At 51.8% G+C, this 22442-nt stretch overlaps 1 protein-coding gene across 2 annotated transcripts in view; it reads left to right on the top strand.

Moving 5' to 3' along the window:
- LOC138503207 (pancreatic secretory granule membrane major glycoprotein GP2-like) overlaps positions 1-22442 on the top strand; it is a 964255-nt gene that overhangs the window by 548519 nt on the left and 393294 nt on the right. The gene's annotated exons all lie outside the window — the stretch shown is intronic.

Here is a 22442-nt window from a genome sequence, read left to right as displayed (position 1 = left end):
CTAAGTTAACACCACATAATTAAAACAGAGGTGAGCGCTTAACGTTAGATGACACTCTAGTAGGTAAAAGGAAGGGAGAAGGAGCAGAATTAGGTTAAACACACCACTCTAAGGTTCAGAACACTTGCAATAGGCTCAAAGAAGCACAAAGTCACAGGTGAGCAAAAGTCACTAGGCAGGGCCCACTCTTAGAGTAGCCGGAGCGAAAATGTGCCCAAGATCACACTGTTATTAGGGATTCAAAGTCTTGCAAAGAGTTAGAAAGAGTTTAGAGTGGCTTAGAAAGTTTAGCCAGGGTGTCCCAGGCACTCCCAGGTTCGAAAGCCGGGGGCTAAATCTACCCCGTACAGTCGGTGGCAAGGGAAGCCAGGCGGAACACGGTACCTTAAGCGGAAAGGATCCTCCAGCGGTGGCAGTTGTTCCAGGCAGTGGCAGCAAGGCTCGACGTCGGTCAGGGGAGAAGAAGTTCTCGCTGAAGAGCAGAAGAAGAAGGTCGTTGCACTGCCCGGGAAGAAACCAGCCGCGGAGTCCTCCGGTTGAAGGGTTGTACCGACTTTCGTGGTTGGGGTAAAAGTGGTGGGGTTCCGGTTGCCGGGGTGCTTGGCACTGGCAAGGCGGCCACGAGATACCTCGAGAAGCGAAAAGAAGGCGAAAACTGGTTGTCCCCACCAGTCAAGGGAAGGAGCCACTCTGTTAAGAGTTCTCCTCGGTCGTTGGGAAAAGTGGTGAGACGGTTCAGCAGGGCTCCACCGGGTGGTGTCGTCGAAGCAGGTCGGCTCAGCTCTTCCCTCGTCGGATTCTTGGTCCTGTGGCGACTTCTGAAGTTCCAGTCCCCGAAGCCCTGCTTTTATGCAGCAAACCCCCATTCACTCAGCCTAGCTGTCACTCAAACATGCTAAGTGGTGAGCCGGCCGGCTCACCACTTGGGCCAATCAGGACGGAGTGCGACTTGAGTTACCAAGGTAACTCAGTCCAGGGTGCCTAAATCCCCCTCCACCCCTCCTAAGTACCCCAGACAGAGTGGCACCACTTTGGAGGGCTTCTGTGGAGAAGCCCGCCAAAAGTGGAACAAAGGGCTCCACTTTGGGTCAGAGTTACAGAGGCGAACACCAACGCCATTTTAGAATCAAGTTTTGGCAAAAAGTCCCAACCGGAGTTATAATAATAAATATATAAACCGGCGGTATGTTTAAGGCTACCGTAAATAAATAATTAAATGTGTTAGCCTAAAACAATGGGAAATCCCATAGGGAAATATTCGCGGTCGAATATAAAAAGTAGTTTCCACTGCCACCAGCCAAAACTCGATCAGGGGGGACGGAGACGTGCCCCCTCGACTAACAGACCCTGGGGCAATCGAATTGCCCCAGCCAGTACGTCCACAATATGATGGTTTGTACTGGTTCTGTTCAGGATTCAAGACTAGCAAAGTCTTTGGTGACTTTACATGCCCTGGGAGACAGTAGTCAGTCCCAGGGTATGGAGTCTATGTTGGGGAGTCCCTAGGACACCCCTGGGTCACGGCACAGAGGGTGCTGTGTAACCCACATCACAAAAATACATGAGGCCCTATGGAGTAAAAGACCCCATAGCCCATTCAACACCAGGTTTAACCAAGAAAACACACTTCAACATGTCCAAGAGTGAGGGTAAAAGAGTCTCACTCTTGGCAGGAGAAAAAAAAGAAACCCCAGAAATCCAGCAAAGCTGCTGGGGGACTCACTAGGTAGGGAAACTCAGCCTAAACAGAGAATTCTCCCCAACATGGACCTCCCCCCGGCAGCTGCGGCCTGGGACGCGGCACCGGACTCCTCACTCCCCGACGAGATCACAACCTGGGAGGGGAGCCGGGCCTTGCGTCTCCGGCTGGCGGTGCGACCCCCGCCGCTGTGCTCCACAGCACCTTCTCCGCCCTCTTCATCAGTTGACACTGCAGACAGGGAGAAATAAAACACAGGCATCAGGGCACTGTACAATGGACACATACACACATGACGGTTGTACATGAGTGGCATTGGCAAATCTCAGACATGGCATCACAATCGCCAACACACATGTCATTTCATCTTGCACACATGAGCCATACCACAGCCATATCGCAACTGCCAACACCATCCATACACATACAACAGCATGATCAGGCAAAGGTGAGCCAGACATCACATGCAACACAGGGAGTGCACTACACATGTACACACACCACCACACTTGCATGCATGTGTACACCTCTGCCAACTGTCGCAGTGTTCAGATCGGCATCCATGTCACATCTGCCAATCAGGCTTCCACATCCCGCTGTCACATGCATCCATGTTGCATCACTGTTGCACCCTTGTCAAACACACACACATGCACATGTACACAGTGCTGATACATGCAGCTGAAAACAACATCCATGTGTGACATCACAAACATGCCTACTTACATACACATTCATCCAAACATGTGTGCCCACACAACTGCATTTGGCATGCAAGCCTACACACACAAGCACCATCCATGTCTCACACATGACAGCCCTCGCATGTGTTAGCCTCACGGCCCTGTACACCCCCACCCATACTTGGCCCCATACAAACACATGTGCAACCTGCACACTACTGGCACATCACCAAACGCACAGCTTACAATCATGATGCATGTACACTTACCGCTCGACTCCAGACGGGTCTGCCTCTCAAGGACTTGGACGTGGAGCGCTGGGGATATGCGTTCCAGGACCCTCATCTGATCGTCCGACAAGTGCCCCCGGCGCCCCTTAGCATCCGCTGCCTTCAAGAGGTGCCGGGCCTTGTTGAGGGTCCTGGACCTGAAGTCCTCCCAACGCTTCTTGACATGTTGGAAGTTGCGGACTGCCACCCCCTCCGCGTTGATGGCAGTCACGATGTCCGTCCAGATCCGAGTCCGTCCTTCCTTGTCGGCGCGCAAACTTCCGGGGGTTGTCAGTGGTGCCAGATGTTGCAGTGCCCGACATGACAACCCCAGAGGCAGGAGTGGGTGGGCAACTGGGTCCTGGGGCTGGGCTATGGAGCGATGGAATCCCAGTCGGGAGTCTTCGGTTCCAGCAGGGGTGGTCACAGCAACAGCACCCCTGGCTGATGTGCAGGCAGCAAATGGCAGGGCACGTGGGCAGCAGGCAATCAGGCAGCAGCAGATGGCAGGTGGGAGCGTGCTCGGAGGTCTGGGGGGCAGTAATTCGGCCTTCTGGGCAGGAGCATGGTCTTCCGTGTGCTTACGCGTGGCCAGCTTGATACAGAGTGATTTGCCACGTGAAAATCCAGCACGTCTGCGTGTAATTCGAGGAAAGGGCCTTAGCGCGTAAGCGCGTCAGCACACGTACGCGAATTCATTGGCCCAAAGGCCACCAGCGCGTATGCGCATCTGTGACGTGCGTGCGCGGGCATTTCCCTGTACACGGGTGCATGTTACACGTCCAATGACTGCATGTCAGAGTGGCAGCTCGTGTAATTGGAGGATGGGGCCTTAGTGCGCACACGCGAAAGTGACGCTGGACGTGTGGGCATGTTTAAAAGGTACGTGTAGAACGCCATTTCCTTGAACGTGCTTTTCGTGGAGAGCGAGTGGGTGAAATCTGTACTTCTTGTCGGTTCACAAGCGATTTACTTCACAGCGTTCCAAGTTCGTAATCCCTTTTACCTCTGACAGCTTTTTGTCTTATTGTCTTTTTCCTGGGCCTGTTTCCTCAAACAGCCTTCACTTCTCCTGTTGTTCTGTCTCCTCAGACAGCATACAATTCTTCTTTTCGCGGGGGTGTTGCCAACGCGCATACGCGCGTATTTTTCACGTGATTTTTCCTGGCAGACGAAGAGTCGCGCACGTATTTGACATCTGTGCTTGCCCCGTGTGTTGCCTACCCCTTCAGAGGTCAGTCTAGGCTGCGTGTGACACGCATACGTTCATTTTTGTGTTTCTGGGTGCCACAGCGTAGTGCAGGTTTTTTTTCCACGCATGTGGTCTAGGAGGGGTTGCGTGCACATTATCTCCCTTTTTCGGGGTGCCTGTGCATTGCATGACCCGTCATCTTCCCCCAGGGGTCACATACAGCCTTGCTAGAGCACTAGGGTACGAATTCCATCTAGTACCCTACCCCTTTGACCCCCAATTGCCCAGGACAATAGTTTACTGCAACTCCCATACGCACTACAACATCAGTGCCATGGTTGGGAGGCGAGCACGCGGTAAGGGTGGCAAAGGTGGGCGAGCCACAAGAGGTGGCCGTGGTGGATACGGTAGGGGACGTGGCCAGGACTTGCAGGGTGCGCCTAGCCCCCCATGTGTGGGCGACCAGTCAGGGACACCCATGCCCCCCCCCTGGTTGAGGGTAACATGGCTGACACCATCCCTGCTCAGCCCTTGTTGGACCGGCCCATTGTGGCACCAGACCTGGCACTGGGTGACTCCATGGCTGACTTCCAGGTCACGTTGGTGTCACCAGCCCACGTGGATGAGGGGCAGCTATGTCATCAGCTGCCCCGAGTAGGCAGGGTGGGGAGGCTGCAGGGGCAGCTGCGGCTCAATCCACCCCAGCTCTGAGTGTCCCAGCCAGGACAGTGTCGGTCCTAGTCCATCCTGCTGACGTTCCCCCTGACTACATCACACTTCAGCTAATGCCTGCACCAAGTCCCATGGTGAGTGTTCATTCCCACATTCCTAGTCCACAGTCCACCGGGGCTCCTGCCCCTAGTGTCCAGAGCGGTGTAGGACACTCAGTATCACCACCACCTTCCAAGTGGAAGAGGAAGAGTGCTCGTCCAGTACAGGCTGATGCCCCAGACACGGCTACACAGTCCGGCCCACCAAGGAAGCCCAGCTTCAATCAGGTCGAACTTGATGCTCTTGTAGAGTATGTGTCCGCACATGACAGCGAAATGGTGATTATTGCAGGATGCAAGACCACACCTGCACAACGTCAGGCACACTGGCAGACCATTGCGGAACTCATAAGTGCCCTTGGATTTGTGAGGCGCACAGCTAATGATTGCTACAAGCGCTGGAATGACCTTAAGCGCAGGGCAAAGTGTAACGCTCACCTGGCTCCCACGGAGGCGCTGGTCTGGTCTGGGTTGCTGTGGCCTCTTCAAGCGTGATGCGCAGAATTCGGACCACCGATTGAACAGGACCCCCAAATCTTGCTTGTCTGGCCCGTAGGAATATCCTTCTGCAGATGAGAAAGGGGATTAACTGTCTGCTGAATAGTGTGCTTGCTCCCCCCTTTCCCCCTTCGTTCTTCTCTGACTTCCTCCAAAACCCCTGGTTTAAGCTCACCTAATGGTTTGGAAGGATGAACTCTCCATCCTGCTTCTGGTGCAGGGGCGCGCGTTCGTCCAGTTACTTCACTGGTTTTCAGAATGGCGCTGGCAAATCCACTTGACTTTTCTGAGCGATACGCCGTAAGTATGAAGATGCAAAAGTTCAAGTGTGAGCCTCCTTTATGTTGTTTTTCCTAACCTGTGATTTGTCCTTTATTTCAAGTGCAGAACAAAGGCGATGCGTTGAGGGGTTAAATTGCCGGTGGTAAAATCAGGTGAGTTAGTGATGAGGGCGACCCCTCTAAATGTCTTTATAATTCCCCAGTAATGTCTTTGGTCCTTTCCCCATAGGGGCTGGGGTGCGGTACCTGCCAAAGATGCGGCGCCGACCCGAGATGGAATGGTTCACCAAGAAAAGCCGGTAAGTAATATGGCTGAAAATTCGGCTTTCCTCTTGTGTTCCCTTGCTCACCTTTTGTCTCTTCTTCTCTCCCCTAGGTGCAGAGATGTGGCGACCGGTGCTGAGAGCCGCGATGGAGCCGGGCGGCGTCTCGGGAACAGGTGAGTGAAGCGCGGCGCTGCAGCGAGCAACGCGGTGCTTTTAAATGGAAGTCTTCCTTCAGGAATGCTGGCGTGAAGATTCCGGATGCAGGTAAGAAGGTTGAATAAGTTCTTGGTTTTCACCTTTCTCTTCTCTTCTTTCCTTAGAGGTGTTCCAGGTTCAAGGCGGGCGTGGCTGGAGTCCAGGTGCAGGAGCAGACACGGTGAGCGTTCAGCTGCTGGGATGCAGAACAACGCGAAGCACGTGTGGCTGTCCGGGCGTGGCTTAAATAGCCTTGGAAGAAGTTCCAGGTGAGTATTCTTCCACAGCCCCACCCAAGTAACAAAATAGTTCCTTCAGAAAAATAGTCCCTCCTAAGCCTCATTTGGCTTGGTTCTTCATGCAGCATGGTCTGCATCAGGTGAGTGTGCAGCATGGTCTGCTTCAGGTAAGTGCACCAAACACTTCCCCTTACGAGCCTGGCGCCTATGGCGCCAGGACTGATGTCCAACATGAGCCTGGCGCCAACGGCGCCAGGAAAGAGTCCAAAGAGCCCCTATAAAGGGCCGCTGGGCTTTTACCCGGGGGCGTGATGCCTGCTCCCGGGGGTGCTGGGCCTGGCCTGGTGCTCCGGGGGTAGGCATCATGACAGCACTCCCCCCCAAGGCCCCTCCTAAGGTCGTTCCCTCAGGAGGTTTCGGTTTGTTCAGGAAATTCCGATGGAACCTTTTTACTAGCCGAGGTGCATGTACGTGGTCGCTGGGTTCCCAAGATCTTTCCTGAGGCCCGTACCCCTTCCAATCAATTAGATAGAAAAGTTTTGATTTTGAGATCTTAGAGTCCAAAATGTTCTTCACCTCGAATTCAGGCTCCCCATCTATTTGGATTGGTTCTGGTGGCTTTATTAATCTGGTTCCTGGTTGCACTGGTTTCAAAAGCGACACATGAAAAACGGGGTGAATCCGCATGTTAGCTGGTAGATCTAGCTTGACTGCCACTGGGTTAATTATAGCTTTGATCGAGTAAGGGCCTAAATACCTTGGATTCAAAGTCTGAGGTCCCTTGAGCGATAAGTGTTTGGTAGCCAACCATACTTGATCCCCTATTTGGTATGGAGGCGCCTCCTTTCGATGCAGATCCGCATTCTTTTTGTATTTCCCTTTCGCATGTTGTAAGTGTGCAGTAGCATCCTTGAAGGCTTGAGTAATCGTAGAATGCAAATGGTCCACTGCGGGCATTTCGAGGCTCAAAGGTGAGTCCAAGTCTGAAGTACGAGGGTGATGTCCATATATGGTATAAAAGGGGCTCTGACCAGTTCCAGAGTGTATCGAGTTATTGTATGCATATTCAGCCACCCATATAATATCCTTCCAATTACCCTCCGATTGGTGCAACATACATCGTAGATATTGTTCAAGGGTCTGGTTCGTTCTCTCCGTCTGACCATCGTTCTGTGGGTGGTGGATGGTTGAGAGTCTTAAGTTGATTTGTGCCAGTTGACAACACTTTTTCCAAAAATGAGAAATAAACTGGCTTCCCCGATCGGAGATTAGTATGGACGGGAATCCATGCAGACGGATGATATTTTCGAGGAATTCCTTGGCAAGAACAAAAGCTGAAGGTAATCCTTTCAACGGAATAAAATGGGCCATCTTGGAAAATAAATCCACCACAACCAGAATAGTATTGTATCCATTACAAGAGGGCAGGTCCGTGATAAAATCTAGTGACAAGGTGTGCCAAGGTGCTGGTGGAATGTCTAAGGGTTGAAGAAGACCGGTGGGTTTTGTTTTTGACCTTTGTTTTGGGCGCAAACTCCACAGGACATCACGAAATATTTAATATCCTTTCACCAGGACGGCCACCAGAATTGTCGTTTAATTTTTTCCTCTGTTTTGGCAATGCCAGGATGTCCTTCCATCAGAGTATCGTGATGACGGGAAATAACCAGTTCTTGCAATTCCTTTTCTGGCAAAAATAAACGTCCTTGGAAGTAAGGTAAGCCATCGTTGATTGAAAAGTCAGACCCACTTTTGATCCAATCCTGCAAGGCTGATGAGTCCAGGAATAGTTTTACCCGTGCTTGAATGTCTTCAAGGGTTTTAAAGTGGTTATCCCCAAGATTCTTTGTTCAGGAATTATCGGCAGAGGTTCTGAGTTTGTGTCCATTTCTCCCATTCCAATTCGAGATAGCGCGTCCGCTTTGCCATTCTTACAGCCGGGACGGTAAGTGATTACAAAATCGAACTCAGCAAAGAATAAAGCCCATCGGAGCTGTCGTGAAGACTGAGCCTTCGCAGTTTTTAAATATTGTAAATTTCGGTGATCTGTGATCACGGTGATGGTATGCCTGGCGCCAAGAAGATAATGCCGCCAAGCCTTAAAGGCGGACTTAATGGCTAATAATTCCTTATCGGTGATTGCATAATTTATCTCCGGCGGCGAGAACTTTCTGGACCAAAATGCTACGGGGTGCAGTTGGTTGGTTTCGGGGTCTCTCTGAGACAGGACAGCTCCCATGGCTAAGCTGGATGCGTCGGTTTCGACTATATATGGGAGATCAGGACGCGGGTGTTTCAAAATAGGTGCGGACGTAAATTTAGCTTTTAATTCCTGAAAGGCCTGTTCAGCTTCCTCGGTCCATTCAAAACGTTTATTCTTCCGCAAGAGTGCAGTGATGGGTTGCACCACCCGTGAAAATTCCGGGTTAAACCTGCGATAAAAATTGGCAAAACCAAGCATGCTTTGGATACCTTTCACCGAACTAGGTGATGGCCATTTGAGGATGGCATCCACTTTCCGTGAGTCCATTCGGACCCCTTTAGGTGTCAGGATGAATCCAAGAAACTCAACCTCAGTGGTATGGAAAACTCATTTTTCCAGCTTTGCAAACAGTTTGTGCTGGCGCAATTTCTCAAGGACGGCCCTGACATGTTTTCTGTGATCTGATTCCGAAGAGGAGTACACCAGAATGTCATCGATATACACAACAACACAGACATCGATGAGTTCCCGAAGGACATCGTTCATGAAGAATTGGAAGACAGCAGGCGCGTTGCACAACCCGAAAGGCATCACCTGGTATTCGAATAGTCCATATTTTGTACGGAAGGCCCTTTTCCATTTGTCGCCTTCTTTTACTCGTACCAGATGATAAGCCCCCCGGAGATCTAACTTGGTGTATATGCAAGCATCCTTCACCTGGTCAAGGAGTTCAGGGATCAAAGGCAGAGGGTAACGATTTTTAACAGTTATCTGGTTCAATGCACGGTAATCGATACAAGTTCTAAGGTCGCCTTCTTTTTTTGGCACGAAGAACAAAGCCGAGGATGCCGGAGACTTTGACGGGCGAATGAAACCATTGGCTAGGTATTGATCTAAATATTGTCTCAAATGCAGATTCTCCGGCTCAGTAAGGGCATAAATCCTGCTACAAGGGGGTTGTGCACCGGGCACCAGATCGATTTGGCAATCGTACGATCTGTGAGGAGGTAACGTGTTGGCCTGTTCCTTTTGGAAGACGTCCTGAAAGTATTGGTATTCCGGAGGTAGTTGCATGGAGACAGAGGTTACTGATGCTAGACTGATCTTCAGATTTTCTGGGTAGCAGGTTCGTGCACACTCCGGAAAGGTTATTCTCTTCGCTCGCCAATCAATTAGAGGATTATGTGTCTCTAACCAAGGGATTCCGAGAATAACCTGAAACTGTGGGGCCTTGATTACATCAAACACAACTGCCTCCCGATGGCCGTCCGGACCTACAAGTGTCACCTCAGCTGTGGAATGTGTTACCGGTCCCGAGGCAATTTCGGTTCCATCAACTATGGTGATGACATCTTTGCTGGTTTTAGGACGCAGAGGGAGGTTAATCCTGGAGACCAATTCACGATCCACGTAGTTTCCTATAGCCCCACTATCGATGTATGCCTTTATTGCATGCAACCGCTTAGGCTGTTCCGGATCTACGAGGACCATTGGCACAATGAAATGCGAGGTCTAAGAGTTCGTTTTCAAGCTCGGCAAGCGGACCCCTACGCTTGTCGGGCGGGGTCGTTTCCCGATACAGAGGTTTCATGGATTTTATCAGCGGCTCCTACCACCTTCCTGGGCGGCGTTGCCGGGCAATCTCGTAGAAAGTGTCCAGAGGATCCACAATAAAGACATAAGTGCATCTGCCGTCTTCTTTCACGTTCCTTTTAAGTTAAAGGTCCTTTAACACCTCCGAATTTCATTGGCTCAGAGGCTTCAGCCCCCTTGAGGTTAGCGTGGGTCTTGACTAACACCCGGGTCTCAAACTTGGACCGATCTGCTTTTCTGTTTTGCAGTCTGTGATCCAATTTGACCACTAAGTCTATATATTCTGAGCATTCTTGGGGCTGATTTACAACTTGGGCCAGGACATATTTAAGTTCTCTGCGTAGACCTCGATAAAATAACGTGATTCTTTTATCCTCTGGCCACCCAGTTTCCACAATTAGTCTATTAAAGGTTGCAATGTAGGAAAGGAGGTCTTGATTGCCCTGTCGCAGAGATAGAAGTTCGTCATCTAGAGCCTGCCCCTGGGAGTGACGAGCAAATAACCTTTCCATGCTTGCTTGAAATCCTTGAAAATCACGAAGAATCGGGTCATCTTGAGTTACCAGTGGAACTGACCAATCGGCAGCACTGCCGCTGAGATATGACAATACAAAGGCTACCTTGGTCTGGTCATTAGGGAAGGCCCCAGGTCTGCACAGGAAATGCAAACGACACCGATTCATGAATACGGCGAATCGTTTGGGGTCCCCAGCAAAGCGTTCGGGTGGAGCCAGCGGCATGTTTCCAGGTAGATTAATCTGCACCGGGTTACTGGAAAGCACAGGAGCGGGGTTCCCTCCGGAACCGGGTAAAGGAGTTAGTCCAGCTTGACCTTGCAAAAGCTGTCTAGCCAGGTCATCAGCTCTTTCCTTTGTTACAATCACTTCCCTCCTGAGAGCATTAGTCTCTTGACGAGCGGCGTGTACTTCGGCCCGTAATTCCCCCAGTAGTTGGGCCAACTGGTCAGTCTCAGAAGTTTCCATAGCGCCTGGGTGGGAATTTGTAGGAAGGCTTCGCGTTCTGTAACGCTCACCTGGCTCCCACGGATGCGCTGGTCTGGTCTGGGTTGCTGTGGCCTCTTCAAGCGTGATGCGCAGAATTCGGACCACCGATTGAACAGGACCCCCAAATCTTGCTTGTCTGGCCCGTAGGAATATCCTTCTGCAGATGAGAAAGGGCATTAACTGTCTGCTGAATAGTGTGCTTGCTCCCCCCTTCCCCCCTTTGTTCTTCTCTGACTTCCTCCAAAACCCCCGGTTTAAGCTCACCTTATGGTTTGGAAGGATGAACTCTCCATCCTGCTTCTGGTGCAGGGGCGCGCGTTCGTCCAGTTACTTCACTGGTTTTCAGAATGGCGCTGGCAAATCCACTTGACTTTTCTGAGCGATACGCCGTAAGTATGAAGATGCAAAAGTTCAAGTGTGAGCCTCCTTTATGTTGTTTTTCCTAACCTGTGATCTGTCCTTTATTTCAGGTGCAGAACAAAGGCGATGCGTTGAGGGGTTAAATTGCCGGTGGTAAAATCAGGTGAGTTAGTGATGAGGGCGACCCCTCTAAATGTCTTTATAATTCCCCAGTAATGTCTTTTGTCCTTTCCCCATAGGGGCCGGGGTGCGGTACCTGCCAAAGATGCGGCGCCGACCCGAGATGGAATGGTTCACCAAGAAAAGCCGGTAAGTAATATGGCTGAAAATTCGGCTTTCCTCTTGTGTTCCCTTGCTCACCTTTTGTCTCTTCTTCTCTCCCCTAGGTGCAGAGATGTGGCGACCGGTGCTGAGAGCCGCGATGTAGCCGGGCGGCGTCTCGGGAACAGGTGAGTGAAGCGCGGCGCTGCAGCGAGCAACGCGGTGCTTTTAAATGGAAGTCTTCCTTCAGGAATGCTGGCGTGAAGATTCCGGATGCAGGTAAGAAGGTTGAATAAGTTCTTGGTTTTCACCTTTCTCTTCTCTTCTTTCCTTACAGGTGTTCCAGGTTCGAGGCGGGCGTGGCTGGAGTCCAGGTGCAGGAGCAGACACGGTGAGCGTTCAGCTGCTCGGATGCAGAACAACGCGAAGCACGTGTGGCTGTCCGGGCGTGGCTTAAATAGCCTTGGAAGAAGTTCCAGGTGAGTATTCTTCCACAGCCCCACCCAAGTAACAAAATAGTTCCTTCAGAAAAATAATCCCTCCTAAACCTCATTTGGCTTGGTTCTTCATGCAGCATGGTCTGCATCAGGTGAGTGTGCAGCATGGTCTGCTTCAGGTAAGTGCACCAAACACTTCCCCTTATGAGCCGGGCGCCTACGGCGCCAGGCCTGATGTCCAACATGAGCCTGGCGCCAACGGCGCCAGGACAGAGTCCAAAGAGCCCCTATAAAGGGCCGGTGGGCTTTTACCCGGGGGCGTGATGCCTGCTCCCGGGGGTGCTGGGCCTGGCTTGGTGCTCCGGGGGTAGGCATCATGACACAAAGAAAAAGCTGGCCTCAAGTCATGCCGCAACTCTAGTGACTGGATGTGGGTCTCCGGCAGAGGACATAGAACTCACTCCACATGAGTATGTTGCTGGGACCTACGTCACGGAGGAACAGATCCAAGGCGTGGGAGACCTGCCATTGTCCGGTGAGTGCACATGCATGTGTGTGTCATCCATGTGCATGGTATGTGTGTGAGTGCTTCTGATTGAGTGCCAGGTGAGGGGGTGTGTGCCTGAGTGGTTTGGGTCACCCATGTGCTGCTTCCAATACATTCTGTGCACCAGGATTTGGGTGTTGCAGTATCCCTTCTGGCAACAATAGACATTCAGCCCAACCTCACGCCAGTTGCCCTTGAATTGTCATTTTGCCACAACATAGTTGCATGTTATTCTGTGTTCATTCAGGCTGATTGTCTGCATTCCACCACTTTCACTAGGCATTTCTCAGTCCTATTGTCCCATGTGTGACATGGCTAGGGTACATGCCATCTGTGTGATGGCATGTGTCATGTATGTGTATTGGACATGCCAATCACAGGCCAATGTGTGATGGCACTGCTAGGCAGCATGCAGCAAATTTGTTGGTCTTCCATCTTGGTGTCATCAATGTTTGCCATTTGCCTCCCCTTCATACGCAGTGACAGTGCATGCATGGGAGGGTTATAGTCATGTGGTACATGTGTCAATGAAGTACTGTTTCTGTTGCTTCTCAGCCCTAATTGTGTTCCATGTTGCTAATGCCTGTTCCCATTTCTTTTCTTTCATGTCTTTGCAGGGGATGACGCACTTGATACTGCTGGGGTTGTGGAGATGGTGCATACCCAGGAGAGGTCTCAGGCCCGAGCGGGCACAAGTGAGGGACGTGGTGTGGTGGTGGGTGAGAACCCACACTTGCTGCAGGCCGTCATCTCAAGGGGTGTCTCTGGGTGCACCTCCCCCGAGCTCTATTCAGGTGTCGATTCGGATGATGAGACCTTTGTGCCGTCGCAGGTAAGTGTTTCTGGGAGGGATTCTGTACTGTCCAACCCACCTGCACCAGGGGTAGAACCCTCAATGGGGATGTCAGTGTTGGTAGGTCCGCCTTTGGTGGTTACGGATGCAGGGTCACACTCCGCTACATCTGATCCTGTTCCTGGGCCAGCAGATCAGAGGGGGAATTCAGTCCTGCAGCCTCAGGCAGTGCCGGCACAGCAAGGCGCAGTTCGCCTTGCCCCAGACAGGTGTGGTGCCTGCCGACGCTGTGGCCGTACGCCACCTGGCAATACCGCATGGGAGCAATCCATATACGGTATGGCAAACCAACAGGCAGCATCAACTGAGATGATGGCTCAGGCCATGGATAGGGTGGCCACTTCCATTGTCCCCCAAGAAAGGCTAATTGAACAACTACATCAGGCAACAGACTCCATTAGCCAGTCACACAGGGAGGACATGTTGGCGTCCGACAGGGACAGGTGGGCGGCACTGGAGACTCTGCGGGAAGCCATTTCTATTGAGTCCCAGGGCCACAGGGAAGCCCTGAGGGTGGAACTCCGTCAGTTCAGGACAACTCTGGTTGAGCTTGAGCCTTCAGCTAACACGAGGACAGAACAGCAGCTGGAGCGGCTCACACGTACGCTCTCAGCTGAGATGCAGGCAACTAGGGCGGAGGTCCGGGCATCCCGTGAGTTGTTGCATGGGGACCTCCGCACAATTATCCTCCAGAACCAGACCTTCCACACCCGCACGCTTGCTGCCATGGAGGACCAGACTAGGGCTTTGCGTGGGCTGCCTCCCATAGTGTCACCACCTCCTGATGCAGCTGCAGAGGGTGAGGAGAGTGACAGCAGCGATTCTCCCACAATAGGGTAGCTGTGCTGGCCATGAGCCCATGGAGGTGTTTTTTTTCCCGCAAGATCCACACAGGTGGGTTTTGGTGTGCACCCTGTCCTCGGACCTCCTGGGTGGCCTCCCCCACCCCCGCCCCCGGGCCCATTCATGGCCATTTTTGATTTTTTTTTTTTGTTTTTCTTTTTTGATTTTTGAATCTTTATTTTTTTGACAGTGTGTTGCCTTGTGTGGCTCCCGTGGGCATACGCTGTATTGTGGCTGGGCACATGCAGGCTTGTCCTGAATTTGGGTCAGATGCTTGGGTTTGTTTGACACACACCCCTCCTGCTTCCCGTTTCCATGGGCTTGCAAAGGGTGTGCCCAAGTGACATTGACTTACACGGTGACGTTGGACTCCCATATGATGTGTGGGCAGTCTGTAGTAAATACTGTGTATACATTCCTAGTGCATATTGTAGTTGTATTGTACACTGCATGGTGTATTGATATGTGCCTCTGCATCCATCTCATCCTCCTAATTTGCAGGTCCATTTCTCATGTCTTCACAAGGCGGTCTACTTTGGAACTGGAGTCCATGTTGTAAGCAGTGCACCTACACTCTTGCGTGGCGCTAACACTGTATAGTTGGAAGTGTTCGAAGTGCTGGCATTATCAGGTAGTGAGGCTACCAATTTTTTAAGTCGGTACTGTCATGTTTATGGTAGGTTGGAGGTTGTGTAGGTGATTGGTATTATTGGTTAGTATTTGGGAATGTGTGTTGTTGGTCCTGCATTACTGTGAGCATTTCATGTGTGGCCAGTTTCCATTAGGGACACTGTAGTTGGTGACACTTGGGGCATGTTGTGGGGATTAATTTGTTTGCTCTCACATTGCATGACATGCCATGGTGTGTTGTGTGGCCGTGCCGGGGAGGGGTTGGGTGACATGGCACTGTTCTCATGTTGTATTTTGCAAGTGGGTATTCATTTTTGCTGCATGGAAGTGTGTCTTTTGATGACACTGCATTGGTGGTGTTTGTGTAGGTAGGGATGCACACATTGTGACACTTCCAGATGAACAATCTCAGGCTGCTATGGTTCTGACAGTTGACTGTCCCTTAATTCATCAGAATTGTCAGATTGAGTCATCATTGATTGTCAGATGGTATGTGCCAGGGCTGTTTGCACTCCACAGGGGTGTACTTTCTATGTGAAGTAATTAGCCACCAGCTGCGTACGGGCTGCCTCACCCCGTGCCCTTTCCCCTCCCATGCGCAGTGGGCGTGCATGTGGTTGGGGATGTGGGGGCACCACCATGTCCACAGCCAGGCCCCGGCGTGTTGTAACATTGTGCAGGACACATGCTGCCACTGTGATCCTGCACACTACTGGGGCAGCGTATAACAGCTGCCCACCAGAACGGTCAAGGGAGCGAAAGCGTGACTTGAGCACTCCGAATGTGCGCTCCACTATGCCCCTTGTTGCAATATGGGCTGTGTTGTATCTTACCTCGGGAGGCGTGATGGGGTTCCGAATTGGCGTCATCATGTGTGTGCTCAGAGGGTAGGCACTGTCCCCTGGGGAGGTGGAGATGGGGATCATTAGTGGGGTATTGGCATTACTCTGTATCTGTCATGCATTCGTGTGCTGTGGCATTTCTACTCACCAAGCAGCCATGCATCGCCATGCCGCCCAGCTTCCATGTCCCGGTTTAGGGTTGACATCCTGTAAATGAAGCGGTCGTGGGTGGACACTGGATAGTGGGCATATACTGAGGTGATGATTCCCTTGGCATCACATACTACCTGGACGTTGATGGAATGCCAGTGCTTGCGGTTTCTATAGATGTGCTCAGATGCCCTGGGGGGACGTAGAGCCACATGGGTGCAATCAATGGCACCTAGCACTTTGGGGAATTGTGTCACCCTGTAGAAATCCTGGCTGACAGCCTGCCTTTCTGCAGGTGTTCTGGGCAGGTATATGTGCCTGCGGACTGATTGGCGTGCAGTGATGATTGCCAACACCTGGTGTAGGCACCGTGACTGCGTGGCCTGTGACACCCCCCCACTATGGCACTTGTCCGCTGAAATGATCCGGTAGCCAAGACGTGCAGTACATTGAGGACCTTCTCCAGGGGGCTGAGTGCTTGGGAGCACAGGGTGGGTGATGTGAGGTCATCCTCCCACTCACTGACCAGGTCGAGTATTATTTGGGGTGGAAACCTGTACCTCCCATACACCTGGTCATCAGGCATACCAAATAGGCTGGTTCTGGGTGTGAAGATTCTGGCCCCAACTATCCTTCTCCTCTTCCTGCGGTATCCCACAGCCACTGCTGCTAGGAACGGTATATTCATCCTGGCGTCTGAGCTTGTTTATTGTTTGCGCACTCTTTTATGCTGTGCGGGACGTGAGCCTGCTTCATGCTGGCGTACGTGTTTCAGGATTGGACCTTTTATTTTTTGGCGCGTTGTAGGCGACCGTGTAAATCTTCCCGCCCACCCCAGGAATACACGTAACACGCTCTCCCAGGCCCAGTCGCGAGTAAATATTCCCGCCCACCCCTGGAACACACGTACCCCACTCTCATAGGCCTAGTCGCGTGTGGAACTTCACGCACACCGAAATTCACGTACCCTGCAAATTTGCGTGTGGAACTTCCCGCGCACCCCTGGAATACACGTACCCAGGCAAATTGCACGGCTGGGGGGTGGAGGTGCAGGGAGACAGGAGTGGGGGCCTGGTGGAGGGTGCCCCTGGATGCAGGGGGGTGGAGGTGCAGGGGGACAGGAGTGGGGGCCTGGTGGAAGGTGCCCCTGGATGCAGGGGGGTGGGGGTGCAGGGGGACAGGAGTGGTGGCCTGGTGGAGGGTGCCCTACAGTGCTGGGGGGTGGGGGTACAGGGGGACAGGAGTGGGGGCGTGGTGGGGGGTGCCCCTGGATGCAGGGGGGTGGGGGTGCAGGGGGACAGGAGTGGGGGCCTGGTGGAGGGTTCACCTGGATGCAGGGGGGTGGGGGTGCAGGGGGACATGAGTGGGGGCCTGGTGGAGGGTGCCCCTGGATGCAGGGGGGTGGGCGTGCAGGGGGACAGGAGTGGGGGCCTGCTGGAGGGTGCCCCTGGATGCAGGGGGGTGGAGGTGCAGGGGGACAGGAGTGGGGGCCTGGTGGAGGGTGCCCTACAGTGCTGGGGGGTGGAGGTGCAGGGGGACATGTGTGGGTGCCTGGTGGAGGATGCCCCTGGATGCAGGGGGGTGGGGGTGCAGGGGGACAGGAGTGGGGGCCTGGTGGAGGGTGCCTCTGGATGCAGGGGGGTGGGGGCGCAGGGGGACAGGAGTGGGGGCCTGGTGGAGGGTGCCCTACAGTGCTGGGGGTGGGGGTGCAGGGGGACATGAGTGGGGGCCTGGTGGAGGGTGCCCCACAGTGCTGGGGGTGGGGGTGCAGGGGGACAGGAGTGGGGGCCTGGTGGAGGGTGCCCCTGGATGCAGGGGGGTGTGGGTGCAGGGGGACAGGAGTGGTGGCCTGGTGGAGAGTGCCCTACAGTGCTGGGGGTGCTGGGAGACATGCGTTGGTGGGCAGTAGTGCAAGGTGACATGTGGGTTGGCTGGGGGGCATGGCCATGGTGGATAGGCTGCCTGCGGGACATGTGCAGGGATGCAGGGTAGTCCCCTGTAGTGTGGGCCGCCTGCAGGGTCCGTGGAGGGTGTAGAGGGAACAGCTGGGAGGACACACACAGCCAATTCACGTGTGGGACTCCCCGGCACCCCCGAAATACACGTAGGCTGCTGGATTCGCGTGTGGAATTTCCCGCGCACCCGGAGTACATGTACCCTGCTGAAATTGCGCGTGGAACTTCACGCGCACCCCGAAATACATGTACCCTGCTGGTATCGCGTGTGGAAGTTCACGCGGACCCATAATACACGTACCCTAATGGAATCGCGTGTGAGATACCCGCGCACCCCTGGAATACACGTACCCAGGCAAATCGCACGGCTGGGGGGTGGGGGTGCAGGGAGACAGGAGTGGGGGCCTGGTGGAGGGTGCCCCTGGATGCAGGGGGGTGGGGGTGCAGGGGGACAGGAGTGGGGGCCTGGTGGAGGTTGCCCCTGGATGCAGGGGGGTGGGGGTGCAGGGGGACATGAGTGGTGGCCTGGTGGAGGGTGCCCTACAGTGCTGGGGGGTGAGGGTGCAGGGGGACATGAGTGGGGGCCTGGTGGAGGGTGGCCCTGGATGCAGGGGGGTGGGGGTGCTGGAAGACATGAATGGGGGCCTGGTGGAGAGTGCCCCTGGATGCTGGGGGGTGGGGGTGCAGGGAGACATGCGTTGGTGGGCAGTAGTGCAAGGTGACATGTGGGTTGGCTGGGGGGCATGGCCATGGTGGATGGGCTGCCTGCGGGACATGTGCAAGGGTGCAGGGTAGTCCCCTGTGGTGTGGGCCGCCTGCAGGGGCCGTGGAGGGTGTAGAGGGAACAGCTGGGAGGACCCACATGGCCAATTCACGTGTGGGACTCCCCGGCACCCCTGAAATACACGTAGGCTGCTGGATTCGCGTGTGGAATTTGCCACGCACCCGGAGTACACATACCCTGCTGAAATTGCGTGTGGAACTTCACGCGCACACCGAAATACACGTACCCTGCAAATTTGTGTGTGAAACTTCCCGCGCACCCCGGAATACACGTGCCCAGGCCAATCGCGTGTGGAACTTCCCGCGAACCCTGTAATACACGCACACACTATTTTTTACACAGCGGGTGTCCGTGTTTGTCGGTACCCCTTTGCACCTCATTTGTCCTAGAGGGCCATGGTATGGATCATTCATCATAGCTGTATATGGGTGCTTTTTGTTAGCGCACATTTTGGCGCACATTTATTTCAGGCGCAGGGACGCTACCGCCTGCTTTCTTGTGGCGTACTTGTTTGCTCCTGTGCGCGTCTTTGCCCGTGCGTTGGTTTGCCCTATTCGATTCCATGAATACGAGTTGTAGGCGAGCGTGTGGGCGTTCCGCGCACTTGCCTCCTGTACTTCCCCTGTGACGCCCATATTTTCACACGTTGTTCCCCATTCCGAGTGTTACGCCCCGTGTTCTGCCTACTTTTGTGATGTGCGCCGCGCTATATGCGATTTCGCAGCGGCCGTGGCACACGCCGTTGGATGACCTGTGCGCCGGCATGCGCCGCGCACTTTTTCAGCGCACATCCAATATTTTTCTCGCGCACGACTTCCATGAATCGATGTGCGCTGGTTTCCCTGCGATTTTCGCAGTTGCACTGCGATTTTCGCACTTTTACTGCGAATCGCACGTTTTGGCACCTCTGCGCGGGAATTTTCGGCGCACATTAATTCCATGAATCGGCCTGTCAGTTTTTAATATTTGGCCGCCAAGAGTCTAATTATATGTGGATCTCGAATTTCTGTCTGAAAGCTTTCGCCCCTTGTTCCACTCCTAGTGTCTCAGTGAAAAGTCTTGGAGTTAAATTGCTATCCTCTCACTTGAGAGAAGCACATATTGCTTCTGTATGCAATGTCGGCTTTCTTAAACTTAAAGTTCTGAAGAAAATTCTGCCATTTATTCCTTCTCATCTCCGGACTCCTGTGGTCACCGTTTCTATAATGGGATCACTGGATTACTGTAATGGCATCTCTTTAGGCCAGCCGGACTTTCTCCTGCACCACATTCAGATTTTGCAAAATTATGCTCCGTGCCTTGCCCTCAATGACTGAGGCTTGCTCATACCACTTCTCTGCTGCGCCAACTCCATTGGCTTCTGATAAAACAATTAATTGAATTCGTGGGAGGATACCTCAGGGGAAACGTGCTTGCCTTGGAAGCAAGACGACGCAGAGCAACACAGGTTTGCACTTAGAAACCTCTGGATATTAAGCACGTTGTTAATAACCAATTATAAATTATAATTATAATTCAAGATTCTTTGTATTGTGCAAAGAGACACTCAGCAATCTGGCCCCTCTTTTCTTAGATGCAAACTCTTGCACTATACTCCTTCTAGAGCTCTGCTTTCACACATGTTGTTTACAGTCCCTAGGTTCTTCAGAGCACAAGCAGGTCAGCGATCTCTCTCAGTCTTGTCCCCGAAGTTGTGGAATGGCCTTCCATCTCAACTATGGGAGATAGTCGAACACCTACATTTCCCTAGGTTCTAAAGACTTTTCTTTTTGTTTAAGGAACTGGAAGTTGGGGAGTTTTGACAATCTTGCTTTCAGCGCCCAGATGCCCTGGGGCCTTGGTTTGCGCTTTATAAATCCCATACAATACATACAATACAATTCTTTGAATTGAGAGTGAAAGCATTTGTGGATTTATAATCGTAAAATTCACATAGACAGGTTATTGGTTTCATTTTTGTGATTATTAGATTTGTTATTAATTTATTGTTGCTATCTCCACGGTGAAGCTTGAAACTAAGTTTGTTGAAGTTACTTTATTCTTTAAAATACATTTGGATTTTGAATACCTCACTGTTTGTGTTTTTGCTCAGAAATGTTGGGTGTTATTGTATTAACGGCGAGGTTAAATTGGCAGGCCACATCTGCATGAGTCAATAATAAAACATATAAAATATCTCTACATCTATTAGCCAACTATAGTATCAAAACCTATTAACCTTCCTTCTCTAAAGAGCTGTCCCCATCACATAATATGTAATCCTGATCCGAGATTTCAGCCTAGCTTAATTGGTGGTTTCGCATCAACACTTTTACCTCAGATGTGAAACATGGCATTGTACATACGTTTATGCTCCTTCAGCTTCGTGACCATGGTTCAGATTGTTTGTAGATGTGTGGGGAGTAAAAGAATCTGTATTTTCATCAACAAGGGAATGTTTAATAGCTTTATAGGTGCAATCAGAGTTTCAATGAGTTTGTACAGTGTCTCAACCCTCTTCTACAAAGTAAGGGATCACAAATTGTAAAATTTTGGCAGCATAATGCACCTCGAAATCTGAAGCATAAACGCCTCTCTCCCCGTATGGTAACATCACTGGGTTTAGCTTGATCCTGGGTGCCTTATTATTCCAAAATAAATGTAGATGGAGCATATTTAGGCATTGGATTATGTCTCACCGTATAGGCGTTGACATACACTACAACACATATGGGACACTCATCAGCATAATCATTTTCGATAGAGAAATCCTGGCCATAAGAGATATGGAACATTTTAACCAGTAGTCTACTGCTCTTTCGCGACTAAGAAGCAACTTAAGAAATGTTTGCTATATATCTTTTCCCAGTGCGCACTTAACTGTATTCTAAGGCATCGGAAGGGCTCAGTGTTGGGTGTTATCAGCAACCACTGCTGTGGAGCACCTGAAGTACCTAGAACAGTATACAAATGTGATTTGTAACAGTTAATTTTCAACCCTGATATTATCCCAAATTCCTCGATTTGCTCCAACATGGCAGGGAAAGACACAGCTGGTTTCCGCCTCTATAATATGTCATCTGCAAATAGAAAGATTACATATGTCTGCCCGTCTATCTCAAAGCCTGCATTGGCAAATTTGCTTCTCATTAGACGTGCCAGTGGTTTTAATCAGCAGGGCAAAAAGTAATAATGAAAGGAGGCACCTCTGTCTTGTGCTGCCACTTAATTGCCATCTGGAGGGTATATGGTCATTTGTTTTTGCTCTGGATAGCTAGCGAGTGTAAAGCCATTTAACCCATTGTGTTAAATTGACCCATGCCCCAAAATGTTCTAGTACTTTCAACATAAGTGCTCAGTCAGTGTTGTTGAAAACTTTGAGCATCCAGAATTGTGATCGCCCATTATTGTGGATTCTTTTACATACTTTCAAGAACAGTGTATGCTGGAAATGCTTTGGAGGGGCAGGGCCTCCACGTCCCTGTCCCACTACACCTCCAGTATCTTTTTTCTGCGTGGTTCCTGCAGAGTAATCCAGTTTGGACACCTGGCAGTGCAGCTCTTCCTTTTTTATTGTTGATGAACAAAACCCATGTGATATCCATATGGCACCCATGGGTAGGGGTACACCTTGGTCCCCTACTGTGTATATGGGCACCTGTGTGTTGCCCACAGAGCATAGTATGGGCTTGTGGCAGCTGAATGCTGATTTCGCAGGAGCTCTGGGTCTCCACCATTTTGGGACGCCAGGCCCTGGCGTAGGAATCAATGGTTTACTGATATGATAGGTTATGATAGGTTATTAAGTTCCTAAGCGCGGACGTGGGGATCAAACCTGTGTTTCTCTGTGTCGTCTTGCTTCCAAGGCGAGCATGTTGCCCCTGAGTTATCGTCCCTGAACAAAGGTAA

This window comes from Ambystoma mexicanum, chromosome 11 (genome assembly GCF_040938575.1).
Source record: "Ambystoma mexicanum isolate Mex_15411 chromosome 11, UKY_AmexF1_1, whole genome shotgun sequence".
NCBI lineage: Eukaryota > Metazoa > Chordata > Amphibia > Caudata > Ambystomatidae > Ambystoma > Ambystoma mexicanum.
The sequence above is the reverse complement of the archived record's forward strand: the minus strand, read 5'-3'. Positions and strand labels throughout refer to the sequence as shown.